This window comes from Megalopta genalis, chromosome 11 (assembly GCF_051020955.1).
Source record: "Megalopta genalis isolate 19385.01 chromosome 11, iyMegGena1_principal, whole genome shotgun sequence".
Classification (NCBI taxonomy): Eukaryota; Metazoa; Arthropoda; class Insecta; order Hymenoptera; family Halictidae; genus Megalopta; species Megalopta genalis.
Genome location: NC_135023.1, coordinates 10990833 through 11006554, shown reverse-complemented (window position 1 = coordinate 11006554; position 15722 = coordinate 10990833). Strand labels below are relative to the sequence as shown.

Sequence of the window (15722 nt, the reverse complement as noted above, 5' to 3'; positions counted from 1 at the left end):
AGGGAAATTACTGTATGCACAAAAATGGACAATTTGAGAGAAGTAAATGCGATTATTCGGGTCATGCATCTCGTTTTTATAGCTGTTGACAATCGGTAATTATAAAAATGAGCAGCAAGACTCCAACAATCGCATCTCCTCTTCCCGAATTGTCCATTTTTGTGGACAATTTGAGCGTCAATTAGAGAGACATTACTGTATTTGAAAAAAAAACATAAGCCAGATGAAAATGTCTCTTTCCTCTTTTAATAACTTTAACAAACTGTACATAAAGTACTAAAACATTCTAGCTATAACGACCCAGTCATTCTTCCTAAAAAAATGCATAAAACCCGCGGTCCAGCGATTGAACAATTTTAAATATCTCCAGCTTCTTTATCGCAACAGACAAAAGCTTTTCTCTCGCGCGAAGATGCGCTGTCCGGCGACGATCGGCGCGTCAGCGTACAAGCTCGTCCGCTTCTAATGACGTCTGGGAAGCCCGATCTTCCCGGATCCAGCGAGTTAGGGTCCCGCGGACGCGCGGAGCGGATCGGCGCGGCGGCCGGGTTCGATCGGATCGTGCGAATCTGCGCGTGCAGGAGGAAGAGGGAGGATGCGTGAGCGTCGACGCGTGTGGCGGAGACGAGTGGGCGGACACGCACGTCGTGCCCGATTGCGATACGAGGCCTCGATCCGCTCTCGAATCCGCTCGGTCCGCGAAATTCCAAAGATTCGCGAGGGGCGAGTGCAACAATTCGGTTCCCTGCTCCCGGTTTTTCGAAACGGTTCCCGTGCCGCGTTCCTCGAGGCAGTTTCGTAACGTGTTCCGACGGGTTCCCCGGGAGCAACGGAAAACTCGATGGGTGCACGAGACCGGCGCATGGGCTTTTAAAGAGACCGGCCGTGTCGTGGATATGCGAAAGGACGCGGCGATCGCGCTCTCCCTCTTTCTCTCTCTCCGTCTCTCTCTGTCTCTCTCCGAGCAGGCAGCGCGAGCGATAGCGTCGGCGACATTAAGCGATACGAGGAAACGGAACCTCGGCGGAACAACGATTGGCCGGGCCGGCGCGATATCGTCGCCGGCCGCCGGCGGACGAAACTATTCCCGGTGCGGTCAGCTATGACGTAAACGCGCCCTCCGACTACCGATAAGAACACCGACGCCTCCATTCAGCCGCGAACGCCGGCGCGGCGGGGAAGGAAGAGCGGCGCGATGGGGCCAGGGGACACGGATCGGAATCGGATACCGATACACCAGAACTCGCGGGATTACGAAATCGACGCGGGGACGCGCGATCAATCGACCGCGAACCCGCGTCGACCTGGCGACGGCCTTCGGGCCGCCGCGCCGCGGCGGGATCGAACGCGGACCTTCCCGAGCGTGAATCATGCGAGACCTATTGTAAGATTTTCGCTCCAAGATTTATCGCAAAGGATTTATTGCAAAGGCGTATTGTCAGATTTATTGCGGATTTATTGCAAGATTTATTGCCGGGGCTCATCGCGGGCTCGTCGCGAGATCTATTATAGATCGGTTGCGCCGCGATCGACGGAAGAAGAAGTTCGAAACACGAGCTCGACCCCGGGGCGGATCGCCGGATCCGCGAAGACCTGTTGCGCGTTCCGGCGGCTCTTCCTTCGCGCGGACACGCGAGCCGATTTCCTGCGAACGCGTACACAGCCAGCAGCAACCGCAGCGGTTTACGCAACTGGGATATATATATTGGTCGCCGGCGCAAGTGGCGCCATGACGCAAGGCCTTTTATCAGTTATTTGCGCTCCGACCGATATCGGCGCGGCGGACGTTGCAACGGCGAAGAAACGAAATAAAAAAGAAAAAAGGAGAAACGCGCGCGCGCGCGCCCGCACCGGTTCGGTTTTCCCGGACGCGTTTCTCTCTCCGCTTCCATTCGGAAGAGGAATCGGTCGCGCCCCGGTTGATCCGCGGGGCCCTCGGATGAACGAAGAAGCGTGGGCCCCTATCTCTTGGTGGCAACCAGCCGATCGCCGGCTGTCTGGCGCGCAGCGGGAGAGGGGAAGTGACGTCAGGAGCGGAAACGGAGGCACGCATGTGCCGCGACGAAGGATTCGAGACGAGTGCGTGCGTGACCCAGTTACAATACGGCCAAAAAAGACGCTGGCAGATCATCCGGTCGGCGGGATTGATCGTTGCTTTTTTATTTTCGAATTCTCCGGCGACGAGACGCTCGTTGTCCCAATTCACTTTGGATTGGCCCGCGGGGAGGAGGTGAACCGAGGGGGCAGGATCCCGATGGCCGAGAGATTAGGCGAGAGGATCCGCGCTGCTCGCGGATCGTAGGAGGACACACGATCGCGTCTAGATCCCGCGGAATCGATCGCGGAGCGAGTATCGGTCGCGATTTTCGCACGTCCCTGCCGGCGACGGGACGCACCGTTATCCTTTGTGGCCGATAAACGGGAGGATCGGGCGTCTAGTTAACGTTTCAGCGAGCACTCGTCAAGCATTTACCCACGAATGTTACGCTATCGGGGAAACCGGAGTTCGTTAACCCTTCTTAAAGCGCGAACGGGCGCGTACGTGCGCTCCGCTCGCTCGCTCGCTCGCTTGCTCGCGTCGGCGAACAACGCGCGCCACGATTCCGGGCCGCGTTCGGGCCGAGAGAAAGGATACGAGTAAATCACGACATTTTTTCCTTTTTTTCTTTCCTTTTCTTTTTCGAACGATCTGTGGGAGAGCGAAACTGAAAAACCAGTCGCGAGAAAACCGCGCGTAAAAAAGCGATCGAACAAAGGTGGACAGATAAGTGTTGTCGACGTGTTCGCGTTTACCCTCGAACCTTGAACGGTGGCCATTGTTGCGGTAAACGTGTGGGAAAAAGTATTTACTACGGAGAGAACGAAGAGTCTGCGGTTCATTCATGGCGAGTCTCTGAATGGCGAGAGAAAGAGGGAACGATCTATGCACAGGACGTGGTACGCAGAGATACGCACACCGACAGAGTCACAAGCGCTCGGTCGCGCTCGCTCGCTCGCTCGTTCGCGCGCGCGCACACGCCTGCGAGCTCGTGCTAGCCGTTCTGCAACCGTATAAATAAATAGCGTCGGGCTCGAACCATCGACCGATTGCACGGATGCGACGTTAAACAACGCGCCTGCTCTGTCCTCGTCTCCTTCGCTGAAAGTAATCCGTCGCGGACTCACCTGTACAAATTTCGCGTTCGTTGACCTCTCCGCTCGCCCCGAGTTCATTGTTAACATCGAGCGTGGCTTGCCGGTGAGAACCGGTACTCGCTCGAAATCTTCGATTTCTCGTGTATGTACACGTACTTAAGTACGCGCGGTTCTCTCTTTTACACGGTCGATACGTGTCCCGGAATGCGCCGCGTAAAGGAAAACGCGTCGCGCACGTGCGCGTAGAAAAATAGAGGGTCGATGATAAATACGATAAATATATCTGGAAAGCTACGATCGATGGTCCTTGAAATGTAAATCGTGTACAAAAAGAAATTGAATTTCTTTTTCTAGACATCGCGTTGAATCAAAATCGCGTGGAAACAGAATTTGGCGTATCGTCGTTCGTCCGTTTGGTCGCGGACGATTTCAATTTTCAGAGAAAAACGCCTTCAAAAATAACGCCTTGAAATAAGCTCGTGAATAAAAAATTATGAAATCGTATTATTATATCACGAAATCATGAAAAACTCCTAGGACAGCATACTTGATCGGATCTTCGTCGAAAGGGTTCGTCGTCCGAGCGTCGATGCGCCGAGGTGTTCCGAGTAAAAAGCTAATAGTTATTTCAGTCCGGCATAAAGTCGTCGGACGGGCAAAGTGGGGTCGGTTCGACAAATTGGAGGAATCTGGGCGCACATGGACAGCAGCAGCAGCAGCAGTAGCAGCAGGTCGCGTCGGAATCGAAGCGTACCGGCAGTTACAGCTTCGTGGCCCGATACTCGGGCCGTTTCGGACACGTGTGAACAACCGGGATTGGGATCCGCGAGCGTTTGGCACTGCGAACGCGAACGGTTCGCATTGCGTTTCCGGCCGGTGCAAAAGCGGACGGAGGCGAGTCAGGCGAAAATACACCCGGAGATCGATTAATGCGGAGGGACCGCGGGCTGGTTTCGCCGCATCGGAGTCCGCAATGCCGGCTCGACAAAAGAAACGAAAAAACGAACGACGGAAGCGGGACTCTGTGGCATAGAAGCGAGTATGCGAGTATGCGAGCGGCAGCGCCGGTGCATCGGACGCGCGATTGGGAAGAGCCTGTACGCGTGTACACGGCCATTATATAACGGCCCATATGCAAAGTACCCACACACTCGATACTGCCGCTTAGATAAAGGATGTCTGTAAAAAGCCCACAGTGATGGCGCATTGTGAAGTGACCCAGCAATAAAAAGCGCCGCTAAAGCGCTCGTAAAACACGGCAAAAACTCGGCAAATAAAGCACGAACCGGAGAGGAGACGAAGACGCTCGCGCGTCCGGTCGGCTACCGCCCCTATCCTCTTTCTCTGTTTTCGGGCCCCCGAACCTTTCCTCCGACCGGGGCCTCCCCCCCGTCCCCTCTCTAAATCCGGGCCCGGTACCGATATTTCGGCGGACGCGAGCAGAAACTAATTTGTCGGCTCGTTCGCCGGTTTTCTAATGATCGCGACCCGGAAAGCGACAGCGGGAGACGCGTTTCCGGTTCGACGGCTCTCTGCTCGCTCGCTCGCTGAGAACCCCTGGGCCTCGAAGGAGTTCCCACGCTGCCTCGCGTCACACACTATAGCTGTATCGCGTTTAGATACGTCCCCGACGCTCGGTGCTGGTCCAAGCAATAGGACCACGTTGATTGGCCGATCCGAGAGCCGATTACGAGGGAACAAACACGCTACTCGCGTACACGGCTATCGAGCTACACGCGTTCATGCCGAACCGCCGCCGCCGCCGCCGTCGCCGCATCGATCGCCGAATCCATCTATTCGTGAATCTTGATTGCTAATTGACCGCCGGTATGCCAGTTATTCTTGCTTGCCTCCCTCTTATCGCGCCATGTCCAAGGCATCCCTCTGCGGGCTCGCCGCGGCCGGATTTTCCACGGGGAAAATCGGAAGCCGAAATCGAGGCGCAGCGAGCTATCGAGCTTCGAACGATTCGATTCGATTCGGTGCAGACGCATTTCTGACCTCTTTATCGCCGCCGTACATCTATGGCGCAATTAAGCGATCGTTCGCACGGCGACGCCATAGGCGTCTACCTGTGGGAACAACGCGTTCCTCAACCTCGTGCTATCTAAACACCGGTGATACGGCGTCGCCGCGCAGAAGGTAATAACAATCATCTAGGAAGTTTCCATCGTCGCGACGGCGACGATAACTCCTCGCGGCGGCCTTTGTGGAAAGAGAGAAAAAGGGAGAGAGGAGAGAGAAAGAGAGGAGAGAGAGAAGTCTAAACGAAGAAATCGCGGACACGGGATAAGAAGCGGCGGAAGAAAACACGGGAGAGACACGCGTGGACCGGTAACCTTTGCGCGAAATACGCGAAAACGCGCGAGAGTGCGCGCGCGCGCGCTCTTGCTCGCGAACTTCCGTGTGTACCTCGAACCCAGGCTCGAACGCGATCGTTAGGCTAGCCTCGGGCATCTCTCTTGGATAACGAGCGCAAGGAAAAATAGGAGAGAAAAAAAGGAGGTGGGAATAGCGAGTCGCTTGGGCGGAACGTTCCTCTATATGTATATATACATATATATGTGAATGGAAGGAGACGGAAGGAGAACTAGAGGAAAGGAAGAGGGATGTGCGAAAGGAGAGGGGGATCGGAGAAATATTCCCGCGTGTGCTCGCTCGAGACAGCCAAAGTTGAACGAACCCACGCGCGGACCTATCTTTGCTAATTTTTTAAAGACCCGCGGAGACCTGGCCCGAATGGGACAACGTCGAGTCCCAGATTCTCACGAGACGTTCACCGACCGATGGGTGCTCGCTTCGCTCAGGTGACTGGCGAACGTCTGACAAGGGCGGAAGTAACCGTCGCACCGATCGCGATGATATTTGATAAATAGATCTCTGCAGAAATCCTGTAGTTCGCTGCATCCATGCAATGAGAGAGCGAGAGAGCGAGAGAGAAAGAGAGAGAGCTATCGGTGGGCCGCGGATTTCACGGGATTTGTGGCAAAAATGAGCAGACAAAAACTGTGAGATATAAAATTGTGAACACATAAATGGAATTTAACAATTATATCGTCATGCTGTCTTCAATTTAACAGAATTATTCTCATTTCCGTTTCTCGCAATCGACGTAGGAAATTTTGATTCTGCACGAAGATCCGCGGTCCAGATGTCAGTGATAAAACGCAAGCAGGCGAGGTCATGGTTTCATCGTCTCGCGGTCGTTTTTTAACCCAGCTACCTTGGACAATCGTGTCGCGAAGAAAGAAACGGTGGCGGAAAAATTGCTGTAACTCGATTTGAACGCGGGACAACAATGTTGCAAGCGTGCAGCCTACCTGCTACCGGTCTCCACCGATACCTGTCGCGCTATTGCGCGGACACATCGTCTCACGGAATTTCTGCATATCATTAAACCAGCGTCGATTAACAAAGCGATCTGTTCAATAATTCACGCTCATAAGCCGTTGGTTATCACAGTGAATGTACAACAAGTTGCAACAAATACCGAGCCACGATCGTTAATCGTTCATCGTTAATCAGGTCACTTCTCGCCGAACTCCGTTTTCAGCTAACGTTTCTCCACGCCGTCTGATCATCTGCGGCTAATATTACAGTTACACTTGCTGCGGATACAGCTCTCTATCACGTTATTAAATATCATTCCAATCGGCGAGAGCCACTTCCGAGGCTTCCCTTGCAACAGCAACGCACCTTGCTGCCTCGTCGGGGCAGTCATGATTCGACAGTCAAGATTTTAACTCGCGGTAGCCCGAAAAGACGGACGAAGACTCCTCCGAACGATTCGCTGGCTGGACTTCGAAACAACAGAAAGCGAGCGAACACGGCTACCACGTCGATGAATGAATCTGGGTTACCGTCCGCTCGCACTTCGCCCGGAAAGGCGCCGAGAGGACACGGAGCGGCCGAATCTACTTCGACTGGCTGTAATGGCGAGCCACGGCGTATCCACCGGACGGGACATTAATTAACAAAGACCGCGGGTGGAATAGGTTCGATTATCGGTGTAATTAAAGTCCGCTTAGGCGGGACGGGATGCGGTGGGAGGTGGGCGCGATAAGGATAGTAGGCGCCCGTGCGATGCCAGTGCTTTGTGTGACGAGGAAATATTTGTACAGCGCGGCGATACGGGTGTTTGTGTAGCAATTAATGATCGGCATTTTCGCGAGCGCGGCTAGGCGGAGGCGCAGCGTACGAAAGAACGGGCCCCCGCCATCGGCCCGATCCTTCCCCCGGGTTTTCGGTGACCGCCGCGGTGACAAGAAAGTTCGATGCGATCGAGCGTCGATCGCGGATAAACGGGCTGGCCCAGCCGCCGGTCTGTTTACGCCGAACGAGTTCACAGTCGTCGCCGTCGTCGTCGTCGGTGTGATTCCGGCACGTGTAAAACTTTCAAGGACGAGGCGTGTCTCGGGGAGCGGGTTACGCAAGCGGAAAACGGAAGTGGCCGCGCGCGGCAGACGTCGCAGCGTTTCTCTAATTAGACGGCGGCGGGGCGGAAAACGGGCTGGAGGAAGCGACGGCCGCGGGAGATTCGACGTGCACACATGCACAAACTGTGTGCGTGTGTGTGAGAGAGAGAGAGAGAGAGAGAGAGAGAAGGGAAGAGAAAGAGAAAATGAGAAAGAAAGAGAGAGAAAGAGGGAGAAAGGGTGCACGGTTTCGCGGGTCGCGTGTGTGGCGGGGACGCACGTGCGTGGGAGCCTGCAAGAATTCGCGCACGCGTTAACCGCATATGACGTCAACCCGCGCGCGTCTCGGAACAGCTGACCGCATTCCTTGATAATTGTTTTGCATAACCGTGCGGTTGCAAGGCGTAGGTTCCCGTGCACGAGGACGAGCGATTTTCGTGGGCCTCTCTCGACAGAGAGAGACAGAGAGAGAGAAGAGAAAAAGACAGGCGACAGAAGAGAAATACAGAAAGAGAGAGAGAGAGAGAGAGAGAGAGAGACTGCGGGGGGAAGGGGGCAGCCGAGAAACGGAGAAAGGAAGTTGTCGTCGTCGGAGAGCGCGATCCAGAGCGGCGGATTGGATCGGATCGCCTCGGATCGGATCGGATCGGATCGAGCAGACGCCGCGCCGCGCCGCGCCGCGTCCGACACAGAACGAAAGAGTTCAGAGCGCCGAGAGGACCCCGGGGTGGGGAGAAAATTCGAAAGGAGCTACGGAGAGCCCGACGATGGTGGGGATCCTCCGGATCGACGGCGACGGCCCTGTCCGATCGTCAATAGTTTCGCGGGCAGCGGCAGCGCGTTGGCTTTTAAAGTTTAAAGAGCCAACCGCGACAGCGGTGCCGAGCAGAGCAACAGCGGCGTCTAGGCATGCCAGCGGTGCTCAAACCGTGTCGCCGTTCCATCGCGCTCTTCCGCTTTCGCGTCCGTCTCGCGGAATCTCGTCACGGAGCCGACGACGGTCGCGCGAAGACAGAAAGCCGTTCGGAAGCCGTGAGAAATTGAATCGCAGCGTCGCCAAGAGAGGAGTCTCCGATCGGTGGAACGAGCGAAACTATTTCGCCGAAAATGGCCCACTATCGTCGTTGCATCGGGATGCTCTCCGGGGCGCGGAGCGGCCGAGCGATTCCCACGAACGGAGAGCGGATAGGGTGGACGCACGAAGAAACGAGAGAACTCCCGAGTCGCCGATGAAATATCTCGCTCGGGAAGGAGGTTAAGGAATGCCACGGGACGAGGAGCCACGGGGATATTTGCGCCGTATAAGGTCCTGTTTAGCAGCGGCTCGCCACGAATCCCATACGAGCCCCCGGCGCGGCGTTCGTCCGCGATCCGGCGCTCCGCGCCGCGACGATCTTTCGAGAAAACTCGATCTTTCCGGGCCGGTCGGGCCCGGCGACGACCACCGACAGCACCGCCGGCAGAAAGCTTCGTCGCCGATTTGCTGTGGGAGCCATCGATGGTGGCACGGAGGCGTTTCCCGCGACGAAACGGAGGAGGTCGAAGGTGGGACTCTGTCCGCTCGCGATCCGCCCGAGAACACGGCCCTGGGAATTTCGCAATCCGAGCAGTACACGCGCATAGTTGTCGCGTGACGATGCACCGCGGAGAGGCAACGGGAGGAGAGGCGACGAGACGATCGCGGGCACACAGAGGAGACGGATGGGTCATCGGTTGGTATGCGGTGCTTTCCTGAAAACCCACGCCGCCGCCGCCACGCGAGCGGATTCTTCTTCTCGCGCCCCGAGGCGGATTTCTCGCATAATTTCTCGGCCGAGGAACGCCGGGAATTCGGAAAAGCCGGCGCCATTATCGTAAATAGAATCGTAAACGACGCGTGAAACAGACCGGTCGCCCATCCGGCATCAGCCCGGACACCATAGAGACACGCGATAAGGATGAAGTTCGGACGGACGCCATTTTTCAGGCACGCATATATATGTATCGTTCTGGTGCGAACGCAAGGACGCGAGGTATAAACGCGACCGAATAAAATGACGACACGGACCTGTCCTGCTAAACACGTATGTCACTTGTGCTTAACCCTTTGGGTCCATTTGACGACCGAGACTCGTCGCGCACTTGTTTCGTCTGAGTTATGGACTCGAGTCCGATTCGCATCGGCAAATTAAATCCGTTCCGAACGCAGGAATTTCTTCGAATAAATCTGCAACCAAGGAGCTCAGAGGTATTCAAGGTGTATCAAAGGGTTAAGTTGCCAGCTCCGATCAGAATCGCGTATTTTATCGCGTGTCTCTTGTTAGAGCTTCTCTAGGACTCCTGGAATCCTGGGATTAGCCTAGAGAGCGAACGGTTCTAGGAAAAGAAGCACAGGACTCTATGGAAAAGGTGTGCACTGCAGCCAAAATCTGCAACCAAGGAGCTCAGGGGTACCCAAGGTGTATCAAAGGGTTAAGTTGGCAGCTCCGATCAGAATCGCGTATTTTATCGCGTGTCTCTTGTTAGAAGGTCTCTAGAACTCCTGAACTCTTGGAATTGGCCTAGAGAGCGGTCGGTTCTGGGAAAAAAAGCACGGGACTCTATAGAATAGGTGTGCACTGCAGCCAAAATCTGCAACCAAGGAGCTCAGAGGTACCCAAGGGATACCAAAGGGTTAAGTTGGCAGCATCAATCAGAATCGCGCACTTTATCGCATGTCTCTTGTTAGAGATTCTCTAGGACTCCTGGGCCCTCGGGATTAGCCTAGAGAGCGGTCGGTTCTGGGAAAAGAAGCACGGGACTCTATAGAAAAGGTGTGCCCCGCAGGTTAATCCCTCGCTCTACCTGGTTCATATTCTAAGCTGACAACAATGCCCTTCTCAAGATCGGCCCTCGTTGAACTAGTTCGATTCTCACCCCTGGATCATGTCAAGGTTAAACATTTTCCACGGTGACCTAGACACACGCCGCTCCAGATCGCCTCAAAGGGCGACGCATCGAGACTCTGGATCCCGCGAGATCGAGATCGACGACGACGGAAGTAAGACCGTCAATCCGTTCGGGATTTAGGGATCCCGAAGATCGTCGGAGACTGCGTCTCCCATTGTCGCCAGCTGCTATCACGGTGGACTCTGTACCGAAACGGCTCGTTGTTGAACGTTATTAAAAACAAAAAAAAGAAAAAGAAGAAGAAAAGAATCGAACATAAATCTCCGCGGTATCGCCGGGGTACTCTTATTCACGAAACCTAGATCGCGCGCCCGTTGCCGGAGCGTCGTTCGGATAAGAAACAATTTACGATAGCGATGGAGGAGGGAATGAATGAAGGCGAAGGCGACGGCGAGACACGACGGCGTGTATGCTTCAATAACATTGAAATTAATGTCACGCATTCGATGATAGGCCGACGCCGTTCTCCCGATAAAACGAGCCCCGCGCGGCCGGCTCTCGCAATTTCCTCGCGTAAAGTCGTCTATTCTACTGCGCGCGATACGCCGCGCGTTGCGCAGCTGCGCCGCGCCGCGTGTTCCTTCTCGCCTAAAGTTTCGAGTGCATCCGCACGGGAGGAGCGTGCATCGGCACGATAGAGCACGCAGCCGCGAACAAAACTCGTTTCGCGTGTGTGCAAGCCGCACCAGTACGCCTGCACTCGGAATAGAGTATGCAGTATGTACAGTAAGCGCAGCAGACCGTCTCGTCTCGTCGTGGCTCAGACCTTAATGACGTCATTATCTCTAATTAGAATTCCCATAGTGGCAGCGGTCGTCTCCGCCGGCACCCCGTTACACCTAGCAGGTACTGTTCCTCGCATCTGCCTATTCCGCGCGCCGAATTTCCAGTCGGAAAAGAACCGAATCCGACCGACCGGCGCGGCGCGGCGACGAGGCGGACGGGAAAGAAAGGAGGGAACGGAGATGTTTTCCCGGTTTTCCGAGGAGTTCCCGTGGATCGTCGTCGGTTTCCCGATCGTTTCCGAGTCACTGGAATTCCCCTGCCGGATGCGCGGCTCTGACGATAATTGTTCCCGCGCTCGTAAAAATAGTCTCGCCGGCAGATTTTTACCGCGCGATGATTCACTGCTCGCGGTTCGACGTGGCACTCGGGCTACTCTACTTCAGCTGCGACGAGGGCGACATAGTGCATCGAGAGTGCACCGTGTTAAGGGCTGGTCGCGCGAGGGCTCCTAGCCACAGAACGGTGTCTTCCGTTTCCGACGCATATTTCCGCGAGCGCGTTGAATAACAGTCGCATAACAGGGCGTTGCGGTGACACAACTCTGCTAGGCCTGTTCTCTCTCTCTCTCTCTCTCTCTCTCTCTCTCTCTCTCTCTCTCTCTTTGGGAACAATGCGGGAGGAGAGACGGAGACGGGCGTTGGTGAAAGAAAGAAAAACCGAAAGATAAAAAGGCAGTGAGAGAGAGAGAGAGAGAAAGAGGCGGGAGGGCGAGAGGGAGGAGAGCGCTGCACGACCAAAGTCATGCGCGACCGCCTTGCACTCGTGTGTATGCATGATTCCGCCGCCGCCGACGTCGCCGTCCACCGACAGACACTGGCACCACTACACCGAGACATCGTTTGCTCCCACCCCCGCTGCCGCCGGCTGCGTCGGTCTCTCTTTCCTCTCTTTCCCGCGGTGGCGAGCATCGCTCCTTCTTTCTTCGACCCGCAATCGTGACGTCAGACCAGATACCTGTTGCATGCGACGTGTTACAGAGCGAGACGCGTCGGTGCGTTCGCCGTGCGATAGAACCGATGAAGAAACGAACGACGCGACGACGACGATGCGACGATGCGACGATACGACGATGCAAAAGGGCAGCAAACGCGAGACGGCGAAGCGCGGCGCATCGCGACCGGCCAGATATATGACATTTGATTCACGTGTGTGTAAATTAGAGAGAGGAATTCGGTCGGGTTACCGGGCAGACGGCGTCTGCTGGCTCTCTTTCGAGAGAGAGAGAGAGAGAGAGAGCCTGCGCTCTCCTGGCCGCCCCCGCGCCGGCCAAACGGCTCCGAAAAGGAACGAGTAATTGGAAACGATTTTCCGCCGACAGAAACGCCGACGGCAAGTGCAGCCTTCCGACAAAGATCGGTATCAACGAAAATAGACGAAGCTAGGAGCTCTGGCTCGTTTGGAAGCGCGCCAATGTTGCGACGCGGCGCCACGGAAAAATTTCCCGGCCGCGGCGGAATCGTTGCAAGCCGGATGGTCATTGAGCCTCGATCCGCTCGCTCGCGCGCCAGAAGACTCCTTGGTCTGATCAGAAGCGGAACTATCTACTGCGACTCGAGAGATCGCTCGGTTCCTACTCGAGACGAGAAAAAGCCTCGATATATGTATCGCGGATCCGATAATATTGTCTATCGGATGGGAAAAACGTGGAGGAGCACGCCAAAATCGTTTACGGTCTCGCGCGTTCCGCCTGGCTTCCATACGGTCTCGCAATTTGGATGAGGAATTATCGCTTCTGGAATTGATAAAAGGCAAATAGACATACGGGCGACGATAAACGGAAACAGCGGTTTCGATGACTTCCTCGGCCAGCGATGCTCGACGGTTTATCGCAGAGCGAGCGAGCGAGCATGCTCGGCGATATTTCCGCGCGACGCGACGCGACGCGACGCCTCGTTGAAAATTCGCTTCCATCGCGGACCGAGCGAACAACCGAACACTATTTCGGGAAACTACAAAGGATACGGACGGCCGAGTATCCCGCGGACGCCGCGGAATCCGCGTTCTACGGGGCGTGCTATTCGAGGCGGGTCGGTCCGCGCGATCAGAGGCCGCGGATCGCGTTTGAGAACCGCTGGCATCTAGATCGCCGGTCGCCGCCGCTACATAAATAGAACGGTCGGACCTTAACGCGCACTTTTGCGCCTTTATGTAACTTGTCCGAATTTATGGTCGTTATCTATTTAATAATACGCGGACATACTTACGCCATTTACAGAGATCAAACGGGTAGAGGCGCGCGCGCGCGCGTCGGTTCTCGGCGCGTGCACGCTCGCGCACGTGCACCCGCGTGCACCCGTGCACCTACCGTGCGAAACGCCAGCGTGGTTCTTTTCTCGTAGCTTCGATTTCCACCGATCCGCTCCGATCCGACGAAAACCGCGTGCGGATCGGGGGAAGGAGATCACCGCTACCGTTCGAGGACCATAGTTCGTTCACCGACGCGCGAAATAGAGACGAGCACACGCTTCCGATCGACTCGCTCGAGAGCGTATACGAGGCCGATGGTGCACCGTTTCTCTGCTGCCGTTTCCACGGTTCTGCGAGCTCCAACGAGCCACCCGGCGAGATTAACGCTTTAATCATCGATGATGCGCGTATGCGTCACTCGAACTTCATTAACGCTAGTCGATGCCAAGAGATCGGGCGTCAATGCGCGCACCGTCACAACAAGATACGACCGTACCTTTGGACTCGGACGAACGCGACGGAAATTCGGCAAATTTTCTAATAATAACCGTATTATTTTCAAACGAGAGGATCGTACCATATCGTACGACAACTGCGGTTTAAACAGTATTTTTGTAGAAACGTTACATTGCAAAAAAACAACCGCAAACATCGGGATTTCTTTTCTACCCCGGCGTGTTTCGAGCGTCAGGTGCGCCGTGTTCTCGACTCGTACCGTTAACCGATAACGTGCAATCTATTGTTCGATAACCGAAGGGACCTCTTCCTGTAAATTAATCGTTAACCGTCCTCCCTAGGATCGGCTTCGTTTTTGCACGCATTTTTCTCCCTTCTGTCTTACGGTTCTTTCGACCATCTTATACAATATCGTTCTCGTTCGTTTTCTGTTTGTACTTTCGTATTGTCTACGACTTTGCGAATATGCAAGGGACTACGTCCGTTAAGCTCTAAATAAATAAATGAATGAATTAATATCGATTTTCACCTCGTACTTCGGAAAATACCCAGATCGTTTGCACAGAGAATCGTATCCTTCGAATCTACAATGAACTTTCGACGCGCGCCGATTCTTAGTAAACTGGCAAACGAACGTGAGGCAATGGAGGATTGCCTAGATCTTTAAATAACTGAATCGATGCGTAGACTCCGATAGATCAAAGGTTAAATTCTTTCAGAAATCGCTGCCCGGTGATCCAGCTGCGCGGTGCAGGCCTCGTTTTGAAATTCCGATCGCGGAGCGGATCGAGCGGATTTTCCCCGGCATCGGCCGGCACGAGGGGGGGAGAGGGGGATCGCGAGCGTGCAAATTGGGGATCCCGGTGGATCTCGACGGAGAAAATCGCGTCGGACGGAGGGGTCGTCGGGGGGTCGTGCGACGGTCCGGGGCCAGCGCGGGAAATCCAAAGCGCGGCGGCCTGTGCGCATTCCAACGGTATCGAGAGGCGCGCTCCGTTTTCGCGACATATCGTTTACGCAGCAACGGCTCGGTGAAACGAGCCGCGACGACGCGACAACGACGCGCGGACGTCGACGTAAGAACCATACCGAACGAGTTAGTTTTCTGTTTATCGTGCGACGCGCGTTCCTCGCTTATTCGCTGACGGTTACCTTGGCTCTCGGGCGACGGCGTAACGTCGCGCTATCGTTTCTACGCCCGTCGAGAGAGAGCCAGCACGTATCTCTAAAACGAACTCTGCTTACTGGCACGTACCTTTTCCGCTGTGCCCGACGTGTTTCCCAGTGATTCTCAAACGGACACTCAATTCGTGAACAGACGCGGATATACGGCCAGCGGACGAGCGCGAGTTACTCGGATCGAAACGAAACGGATCGGATCGAATCGGGCCGGAGTGCGACGACACCGTCGCTGTCGGAGCGTGTCCCGTTGCCGCTCGTCCGCGGACTATAACGAGAGGCGCGCACTGTTAGGGGACACACTGTCGACTCGCGGAAGCGCGAGCCCGTCGAAAAGCCGAGTGACGTAAGGGCCGCGCGAGCTGTCAAACTTACAACCGTAGATGACCGACTGGCAGACGGAGGAGGACTGAGTAGGGCAGCCGATCGCTCGTGGATTCCCTGTTCTATCTCTCTCTTTCTCCCCCTTCCCAGTCCTCTCCTCCGGCCCCCACCCTCCCTCCCCCCGCTGCCGCATGCCGTCGTCCCGTGGCTCCCTTCTTTCTAGTCTGTCTCGCTCCCATACCGGCCCGATCGTTTTTCTTTCTTTATCCCCGCGTAACATGTCATCTCCCTCTTTCCTTCCCTCTATTCGCA

The 15722-nt window shown here is 55.3% G+C and overlaps 1 long non-coding RNA gene across 1 annotated transcript in view; it reads right to left on the bottom strand.

Annotated features, from left to right (window-relative positions):
- The window catches only part of LOC143260241 (uncharacterized), a 32539-nt gene extending 17063 nt beyond the window's left edge, over positions 1–15476 (bottom strand). The window contains exon 1 of the long non-coding RNA XR_013034364.1: positions 15163–15476. This is a non-coding gene — a long non-coding RNA (uncharacterized LOC143260241). The remainder of the gene's footprint in view (positions 1–15162) is intronic.
- Positions 15477–15722: the final 246 nt, after the last annotated feature.